Raw genomic sequence first — 10,786 nt, 5'->3', positions numbered from 1 at the left:
GGTCAGGGGAAAATCCAATATATATCTGGTGATATCTCGGGTGCTATTAGAGATAGCGCAATAAACCAAAGTGCATTGTCCCTAGGAGGCCCTTGCGCATGAATCTGTGCAGCAGGAAGGACCTCGGACCACCAGGGGCCGAGAAAATTACAGATTTTCGGTATCCGTCACCCAAGGTCATGTAAAAATCAAGCATATATCTCGTGATACCTCGGGTGGTATTAGAGATAGCGCAATAAATCAAAGTGAATTGTCTGCAGGAGGCCCTGGCGCATGCATCTGTGCAACGGGAACGACCTCGGACCACCAGGGGCCCATAAAACCACCGTCTCATTGCGCACGGGCACTCAGGTTCAGGGGAAAATCCAATATATATCTGGTGATATCTCGTGTGCAATAACAGTTAGCGCGGTAAATCAAAGTGAATTATCTGCAGGAGGCCCTGGCGCATGAATCGGTGCAGGGGGAACGACCTCGGACCACGAGGGGCCGAGAAAACCACCGACTCATGGGGCCGGACACTCACGGTCAGGGAAAAATCCAAGATATATCTGGTGAAATCTCGGGTGCTATTACAGATAGCGCAATAAACCAAAGTGCATTGTCTGCAGGATGCCCTGGCGCATGAATCTGTGCAGCGGAAACGAGCTCGGACCACCAGTTGCCGAGAAAACCAAAGACTCATGGGGCCGGACACTCAGGGTCAGGGGAAAATCCAATATATATCTGGTGATATCTCGGGTGCTATTAGAGATACCGCCATAAACCAAAGTGAATTATCTGCAGGAGGCCCTGGCGCATGCATCTGTGCAGCGGGAACGACCTGGGACCACGAGGGGCCGAGAAAACCACCGTCTCATGGGGCCGGACACTCAGGGTCAGGGAAAAATCAAATATATACCTGGTGATATCTCGGGCGCTATTAGAGATAGCGCAATAAATCAAAGTGCATTGTCTGTAGGAGGCCCTGGCGCATGAATCTGGCCAGCGGGAACGACCTCGGACCACCAGGGGCCGAGAAAACCACCGTCTCATGGGGCCGGACACTCAGGGTCAGGGAAAAATCCAAGATATATCTGGTGATATCTCGGGTGCTATTACAGATAGCGCAATAAATCAAAGTGCATTGTCTGTAGGAGGCCCTGGCGCATGAATCTGTGCAGCGGGAACGACCTCGGATCACCAGGGTCCGACAAAACCACCGTCTCATGGGGCCGGACAGTTAGGTTCGGGGAAAAATCCAATATATATCTGGTGATATCTCGGGTGCTATTAGAGATAGCGCAATAAACCAAAGTGAATGATCTGCAGGAGGCCCGGGCGCATGAATCTGTACAGCGGGAACGACCTCGGACCACCAGGGGCCGAGAAAACCACCGTCACATGGGGCCGGACACTCAGGGTCAGGGGAAAATCCAATATAAAATGTGGTGATATCTCGGGTGCTATTAGAGATAGCGCAATAAACCAAAGTGAATTATCTGGAGGAGGCCCTGGCGCATGAATCTGTGTAGCGGGAACGACCGCGGACCACGAGGGGCCGAGAAAACCACCGTCTCATGGGGCCGGACACTCAAGGTCAGGGAAAAATCAAATATATATCTGGTGATATCTCGGGTGCTATTAGAGATAGCGCAATAAACCAAAGTGAATTATCTGCAGGAGACCCTGGCGCATGAATCTGTGCAGCGGGAACGACCTCGGACCACCAGGGGCCGAGAAAACCACCGTCTCACGGGGCCGGACACTCAGGGTCAGGGAAAAATCCAATATATATCTGGTGATATCTCGGGCGCTATTACAGATAGCGCAATAATCCAAAGTGATTTATCTGCAGGAGGCCCTGGCGCATGAATCTGTGCAGCAGGAACAACATCGGACCACCAGCGGCCGAAAAAATTACAGGTTTTCGGTATCCGTCACCCAATGTCATGTAAAAATACAGCATATATATGGTGCTTTCTCGGGTGCTATTACAGATAGCGCAATAATCCAAAGTGAATTATATGCAGGGGGCCCTGGCGCATGAATCTGGGCAGCGGGAACGACCTCGGACCACCAGGGTCCGAGAAAACAACCGACTCATGCGGCCGGACAATCAGGGTCAGGGGAAAATCCAATATATATCTGGGGATATCTCCGGTGCTATTAGAGATAGCGCAATAAATCAAAGTGCATTGTCCGTAGGATGCCATGGCGCATGAATCTGTGCAGCGGGAACGACCTCGGACAACCAGGGGCCGAGAAAACCACAGTCTCATGGGGCCGGACACTCAGGGTCAGGGAAAATCCAATATATATCTGGTGATATCTTGGGTGCTATTAGAGATGGCGCAATAATAAAAAGTGAATTATCTGCAGGAGGCCCTGGCGCGTGAATCTGTGCAGCGGGAACGACCTCGGACCACCAGGGGCCGAGAAAACCACAGTCACATGGGACCGGACACTCAGGATCAGGGGAAAATCCAATATATATATGGTGATATCTCGGGTGCTATTAGAGATAGCGCAATAAACCAAAGTGCATTGTCCCTAGGAGGCCCATGCGCATGAATCTGTGCAGCAGGAAGGACCTCGGACCACCAGGGGCCGAGATAATTACAGATTTTCGGTATCCGTCACCCAAGGTGATGTAAAAATCCAGCATATATCTGGTGATACCTCGGGTGGTATTAGAGATAGCGCAATAAATCAAAGTGAATTGTCTGCAGGAGGCCCTGGCGCATGGGTCTGTGCAACGGGAACGACCTCGGACCACCAGGGGCCCATAAAACCACCGTCTCATTGCGCACGGGCACTCAGGTTCAGGGGAAAATCCAATATATATCTGGTGATATCTCGTGTGCAATAACAGATAGCGCGGTAAATCAAAGTGAATTATCTGCAGGAGGCCCTGGCGCATGAATCGGTGCAGGGGGAACGACCTCGGACCACGAGGGGCCGAGAAAACCACCGACTCATGGGGCCGGACACTCACGGTCAGGGAAAAATCCAAGATATATCTGGTGATATCTCGGGTGCTATTACAGATAGCGCAATAAACCAAAGTGCATTGTCTGCAGGATGCCCTGGCGCATGAATCTGTGCAGCGGAAACGAGCTCGGACCACCAGTTGCCGAGAAAACCAAAGACTCATGGGGCCGGACACTCAGGGTCAGGGGAAAATCCAATATATATCTGGTGATATCTCGGGTGCTATTAGAGATACCGCCATAAACCAAAGTGAATTATCTGCAGGAGGCCCTGGCGCATGCATCTGTGCAGCGGGAACGACCTGGGACCACGAGGGGCCGAGAAAACCACCGTCTCATGGGGCCGGACACTCAGGGTCAGGGAAAAATCAAATATATACCTGGTGATATCTCGGGCGCTATTAGAGATAGCGCAATAAATCAAAGTGCATTGTCTGTAGGAGGCCCTGGCGCATGAATCTGGCCAGCGGGAACGACCTCGGACCACCAGGGGCCGAGAAAACCACCGTCTCATGGGGCCGGACACTCAGGGTCAGGGAAAAATCCAAGATATATCTGGTGATATCTCGGGTGCTATTACAGATAGCGCAATAAATCAAAGTGCATTGTCTGTAGGAGGCCCTGGCGCATGAATCTGTGCAGCGGGAACGACCTCGGATCACCAGGGTCCGAGAAAACCACCGTCTCATGGGGCCGGACAGTTAGGTTCGGGGAAAAATCCAATATATATCTGGTGATATCTCGGGTGCTATTAGAGATAGCGCAATAAACCAAAGTGAATAATCTGCAGGAGGCCCGGGCGCATGAATCTGTGCAGCGGGAACGACCTCGGACCACCAGGGGCCGAGAAAACCACCGTCACATGGGGCCGGACACTCAGGGTCAGGGGAAAATCCAATATAAAATGTGGTGATATCTCGGGTGCTATTAGAGATAGCGCAATAAACCAAAGTGAATTATCTGGAGGAGGCCCTGGCGCATGAATCTGTGTAGCGGGAACGACCGCGGACCACGAGGGGCCGAGAAAACCACCGTCACATGGGGCCGGACACTCAAGGTCAGGGAAAAATCAAATATATATCTGGTGATATCTCGGGTGCTATTAGAGATAGCGCAATAAACCAAAGTGAATTATCTGCAGGAGACCCTGGCGCATGAATCTGTGCAGCGGGAACGACCTCGGACCACCAGGGGCCGAGAAAACCACCGTCTCATGGGGCTGGAGACTCAGGGTCAGGGGAAAATCCAATATATATCTGGTGATATCTCGGGTGCTATTAGAGATAGCGCAATAAACCAAAGTGCATTGTCTGTAGGAGGCCCTGGCGCATGAATCTGGGCAGCGGGCACGACCTCGGACCACCAGGGGCCGAGAAAACCACAGTCTCACGGGGCCGGACACTCAGGGTCAGGGAAAAATCCAATATATATCTGGTGATATCTCGGGCGCTATTACAGATAGCGCAATAATCCAAAGTGATTTATCTGCAGGAGGCCCTGGCGCATGAATCTGTGCAGCAGGAACAACATCGGACCACCAGCGGCCGAAAAAATTACAGGTTTTCGGTATCCGTCACCCAATGTCATGTAAAAATACAGCATATATATGGTGCTTTCTCGGGTGCTATTACAGATAGCGCAATAATCCAAAGTGAATTATATGCAGGGGGCCCTGGCGCATGAATCTGGGCAGCGGGAACGACCTCGGACCACCAGGGTCCGAGAAAACAACCGACTCATGCGGCCGGACAATCAGGGTCAGGGGAAAATCCAATATATATCTGGGGATATCTCCGGTGCTATTAGAGATAGCGCAATAAATCAAAGTGCATTGTCCGTAGGATGCCATGGCGCATGAATCTGTGCAGCGGGAACGACCTCGGACAACCAGGGGCCGAGAAAACCACAGTCTCATGGGGCCGGACACTCAGGGTCAGGGAAAATCCAATATATATCTGGTGATATCTTGGGTGCTATTAGAGATGGCGCAATAATCAAAAGTGAATTATCTGCAGGAGGCCCTGGCGCGTGAATCTGTGCAGCGGGAACGACCTCGGACCACCAGGGGCCGAGAAAACCACAGTCACATGGGACCGGACACTCAGGGTCAGGGGAAAATCCAATATATATATGGTGATATCTCGGGTGCTATTAGAGATAGCGCAATAAACCAAAGTGCATTGTCCCTAGGAGGCCCATGCGCATGAATCTGTGCAGCAGGAAGGACCTCGGACCACCAGGGGCCGAGATAATTACAGATTTTCGGTATCCGTCACCCAAGGTGATGTAAAAATCCAGCATATATCTGGTGATACCTCGGGTGGTATTAGAGATAGCGCAATAAATCAAAGTGCATTGTCTGCAGGAGGCCCTGGCCCATGAATCTGTGCAGCGGAAACGAGCTCGGACCACCAGTGGCCGAAAAAACCACCGTCTCATGGGGCCGGGCACTCAGGGTCAGGGAAAAATCCAATATATATCTGGTGATATCTCGGGTGCTATTAGAGATAGAGCAATGAACTAAAGTGAATTATCTGCAGGGGCCCTGGCGCATGAATCTGTGCAGCTAGAACGACCTAGGACCACCAGGGGCCGAGAAAACCACCGACACATGGGGCCGGACACTCAGGGTCAGGGACAAATCCAATATATATCTGGTGATATCTCGGGTGCTGTTACAGATAGCGCAATAAACCAAAGTGAATTATCTGCAGGGGCCCTGGCGCATGAATCTGTGCAGCGAGAACGACCTAGGACCACCAGGGGCCGAGAAAACCACCGACACATGGGGCCGGACACTCAGGGTCAGGGACAAATCCAATATATATCTGGTGATATCTCAGGTGCAATTACAGATAGCGCGGTAAATCAAACTGAATTATCTGCAGGAGGCCCTGGCGCATGCATCTGTGCAACGGGAACGACCTCGGACCACCAGGGGCCGAGAAAACCACCGTCTCATGGGGCCGGACACTCAGGGTCAGGGGAAAATCCAATATATATCTGGTGATATCTCGGGTGCTATTAGAGATAGCGCAATAAACCAAAGTGCATCGTCCCTAGGAGGCCCTTGCGCATGAATCTGTGCTGCAGGAAGGACCTCGGACCACCAGGGGCCGAGAAAATTACAGATTTTCGGTATCCGTCACCCAAGGTCATGTAAAAATCCAGCATATATCTGGTGATACCTCGGGTGGTATTAGAGATAGCGCAATAAATCAAAGTGCATTGTCTGCAGGAGGCCCTGGCGCATGAATCTGTGCAGCGGAAACGAGCTCGGACCACCAGTGGCCGAAAAAACCACCGTCTCATGGGGCCGGACACTCAGGGTCAGGGAAAAATCCAATATATATCTGGTGATATCTCGGGTGCTATTAGAGATAGCGCAATGAACTAAAGTGAATTATCTGCAGGAGGCCCTGGCGCATGAATCTGTGCAGCGGGAACGATCTCGGACCACCAGGGGCCGAGAAAATTACAGATATTCGGAATCCGTCACCCAAGGTCATGTAAAAATCCAGCATATATCTGGTGATATCTCGGGTGCTATTACAGATAGCGCAATAAACCAGAGTGAATTATCTGCAGGAGGCCCTGGCGCATGAATCTGGCCAGCGGGAACGACCTCGGACCACCAGGTTCCGTGAAAATGATAGATTTTCGGTATCCGTCACCCAATGTGATGTAAAAATCCAACATATATATGGTACTTTCTCGGGTGCTATTACAGATAGCGCAATAAATCAAAGTGCATTGCCTGTAGGAGGCCCTGGCGCATGAATATCGGCAGCGGGACCGACCTCGGACCACCAGGGACCGTGAAAATGATAGATTTTCGGTATCCGTCACCCAATGTGATGTAAAAATCCAACATATATATGGAGCTTTCTCGGGTGCTATTACAGATAGCGCAATAAATCAAAGTGCATTGCCTGTAGGAGGCCCTGGCGCATGAATATGGGCAGCGGGACCGACCTCGGACCACCAGGGGCCGGGAAAACCACCGTCTCACGGGGCCGGACACTCAGGGTCAGGGGAAAATCCAAGATATATGTGGTGATATCTCGGGTGCTATTAGAGATAGCGCAATAAACCAGAGTGAATTATCTGCAGGAGGCCCTGGCGCTTGAATCTGTGCAGCGGGAACGACCTGGGACCACGAGGGGCCGAGAAAACCACCGTCTCATGGGGCCGGACACTCAGGGTCAGGGGAAAATCCAATATATATCTGGGGATATCTCGGGTGCTATTAGAGATATCGCAATAAATGAAAGTGCACTGTCCGTAGGAGGCCCTTGCGCATGAATCTGTGCAGCAGGAAAGACATCGGACCACCAGGGGCCGAGAAAATTACAGATTTTCGGTATCCGTCACCCAAAGTCATGTAAAAATCCAGCATATATATGGAGCTTTCTCGGGTGCTATTACAGATAGCGCAATAAATCAAAGTGCATTGTCTATAGGAGGCCCTGGCGCATGATTCTGGCCAGCGGGAACGACCTCGGACCACCAGGGGCCGAGAAAACCACCGTCTCATGGGGCCGGACACTCAGGGTCAGGGAAAAATCCAAGATATATCTGGTGATATCTCGGGTGCTATTAGAGACAGCGCAATAAACCAGAGTGAATTATCTGCAGGAGGCCCTGGCGCATGAATCTGTGCAGCGGTAACGACCTCGGACCACCAGGGGCAGAGAAAATTACAGATTTTCGGTGTCCGTCACCCAAAGTCATGTAAAAATCCAACATATGTATGGAGCTTTCTCGGGTGCGATTACAGATGGCGCAATAAATCAAAGTGCATTGTCTGTAGGAGGCCCTGGCGCATGCATCTGTGCAGAGGGAACGGCCTCCGCCCACCAGGGGCCGAGAGAACCACCGTCTTATGGGGCCGGACGCTCAGGGTCAGGGAAAAATCCAATATATATCTGGCGATATCTCGGGTGCTATTACAGATAGCGCAATAAATCAAGGTGCATTGTCTGTAGGAGGACCTGGCGCATGAATCTGGGCAGCGGGAACGACCTCGGACCACCAGGGTCCGAGAAAACCACCGACTCATGGGGCCGGACACTCAGGGTCATGGGAAAATCCAATATATATCTGGGGATATCTCGGGTGCTATTAGAGATATCGCAATAAATGAAAGTGCACTGTCCGTAGGAGGCCCTTGCGCATGAATCTGTGCAGCAGGAAAGACATCGGACCACCAGGGGCCGAGAAAATTACAGATTTTCGGTATCCGTCACCCAAAGTCATGTAAAAATCCAGCATATATATGGAGCTTTCTCGGGTGCTATTACAGATAGCGCAATAAATCAAAGTGCATTGTCTGTAGGAGGACCTGGCGCATGATTCTGGGCAGCGGGAACGTCCTCGGACCACCGGGGGCCGAGAAAACCACCGTCTCATGGGGCCGGACACTCACGGTCAGGGAAAAATCCAAGATATATCTGGTGATATCTCGGGTGCTATTACAGATAGCGCAATAAATAAAAAGTGCATTGTCTGTAGGAGGCCCTGGCGCATGAATCTGTGCAGCGGGAACGACCTCGGATCACCAGGGTCCGAGAAAACCACCGTCTCATGGGGCCGGACAGTTAGGTTCGGGGAAAAATCCAATATATATCTGGTGATATCTCGGGTGCTATTAGAGATAGCGCAATAAACCAAAGTGAATAATCTGCAGGAGGCCCGGGCGCATGAATCTTTGCAGCGGGAACGACCTCGGACCACCAGGGGCCGAGAAAATTACAGATTTTCGGTATCCGTCACCCAAAGTCATGTAAAAATCCAGCATATATATGGAGCTTTCTCGGGTGCTATGACAGATAGCGCAATAAATCAAAGTGCATTGTCTGTAGGAGGCCCCGGCGCATGATTCTGGGCAGCGGGAACGTCCTCGGACCACCAGGGGCCGAGAAAACCACCGTCTCATGGGGCCGGACACTCAGGGTCAGGGGAAAATCCAATATATATCTGGTGATATCTCGGGTGCTATTACAGATAGCGCAATAAACCAAAGTGCATTGTCCCTAGGAGGCCCTTGCGCATGAATCTGTGCAGCAGGAAGGACCTCGGACCACCAGGGGCCGAGAAAATTACAGATTTTCGGTATCCGTCACCCAAGGTCATGTAAAAATACAGCATATATCTCGTGATACCTCGGGTGGTATTAGAGATAGCGCAATAAATCAAAGTGCATTGTCTGCAGGAGGCCCTGGCGCATGAATCTGTGCAGCGGAAACGAGCTCGGACCACCAGTGGCCGAAAAAACCACCGTCTCATGGGGCCGGACACTCAGGGTCAGGGAAAAATCCAATATATATCTGGTGATATCTCAGGTGCAATTACAGACAGCGCGGTAAATCAAACTGAATTATCTGCAGGAGGCCCTGGCGCATGCATCTGTGCAACGGGAACGACCTCGGACCACCAGGGGCCCATAAAACCACCGTCTCATTGCGCACGGACACTCAGGGTCAGGGGAAAATCCAATATATATCTGGTGATACCTCGGGTGCTATTAGAGATAGCGCAATAAACCAAAGTGAATTATCTGCAGGAGGCCCTGGCGCATGAATCTGGGCAGCGGGAACGACCTCGGACCACCAGGGGCCGAGAACACCACCGTCTCATGGGGCCGGACACTCAGGGTCAGGGGAAAATCCAATATATACCTGGTGATATCTCGGGCGCTATTAGAGATAGCGCAATAAATCAAAGTGCATTGTCTGTAGGAGGCCCTGGTGCATGAATCTGGCCAGCGGGAACGACCTCGGACCACCAGGTTCCGTGAAAATGATAGATTTTCGGTATCCGTCACCCAATGTGATGTAAAAATCCAACATATATATGGAGCTTTCTCGGGTGCTATTACAGATAGCGCAATAAATCAAAGTGCATTGCCTGTAGGAGGCCCTGGCGCATGAATATGGGCAGCGGGACCGACCTCGGACCACCAGGGGCCGGGAAAACCACCGTCTCACGGGGCCGGATTGTCAGGGTCAGGGAAAAATCCAATATATATCTGGTGGTATCTCGGGTGCTATTACAGATAGCGCAATAAACCAAAGTGCATTGTCTGTAGGAGGCCCTGGCGCATGAGTCTGTGCAGCGGGAACGACCTCGGACCACCAGTGGTCGAGAAAACCGCGGACGCATGGGTCCGGACGCCCAAGGTCATGTAAAAATCCAGAATGTATCTGATGATATCTCGGGTGCTATTACAGATAGCGCGACAAATCAAAGTGCACTGTCTGCAGTATGCCCTGGCGCATGAATCTGTGCAGCGGGATAGACTTCGGACCACCAGGGGCCGAGAAATCCACCGACACATGGGGCCGGACACTCACGGTCAGGGAAAAATGCAGCATATATCTGGTGATATCTCGGGTGCTATTAGAGATAGCGCAATAAACCAAAGTGCATTGCCTGAAGGAGGCCCAGGCGCATGAATCTGTGCAGCGGGAGCGACCTCGGACCATCAGGGGCCGAGAAAACCACTGACTCATTGGGCCGGACACCCAAGGACATGTAAAAATCCAGCATATATATGGTTCTTTCTAGGGTGCTATTACAGACAGCGCAATAAATCAAAGTGCATTGTCTGTAGGAGGCCCTGGCGCATGAATCTGGGCAGCGGGAACGACCTCGGACCACCAGGGGCCGAGAAAATTACAGATTTTCGGTATCCGTCACCCAAGGTCATGTAAAAATCCAGTATATACCTGGTGATATCTCGGGTGCTATTAGAGATAGCGCAATAAATCAAAGTGCACTGTCCGTATGAGGCCCTTGCGCATGAATCTGTG

This window comes from Nomia melanderi, unplaced genomic scaffold (genome assembly GCF_051020985.1).
Source record: "Nomia melanderi isolate GNS246 unplaced genomic scaffold, iyNomMela1 scaffold0026, whole genome shotgun sequence".
In the NCBI taxonomy this organism is placed as follows: domain Eukaryota; kingdom Metazoa; phylum Arthropoda; class Insecta; order Hymenoptera; family Halictidae; genus Nomia; species Nomia melanderi.
This window is presented reverse-complemented; position numbering follows the sequence as displayed.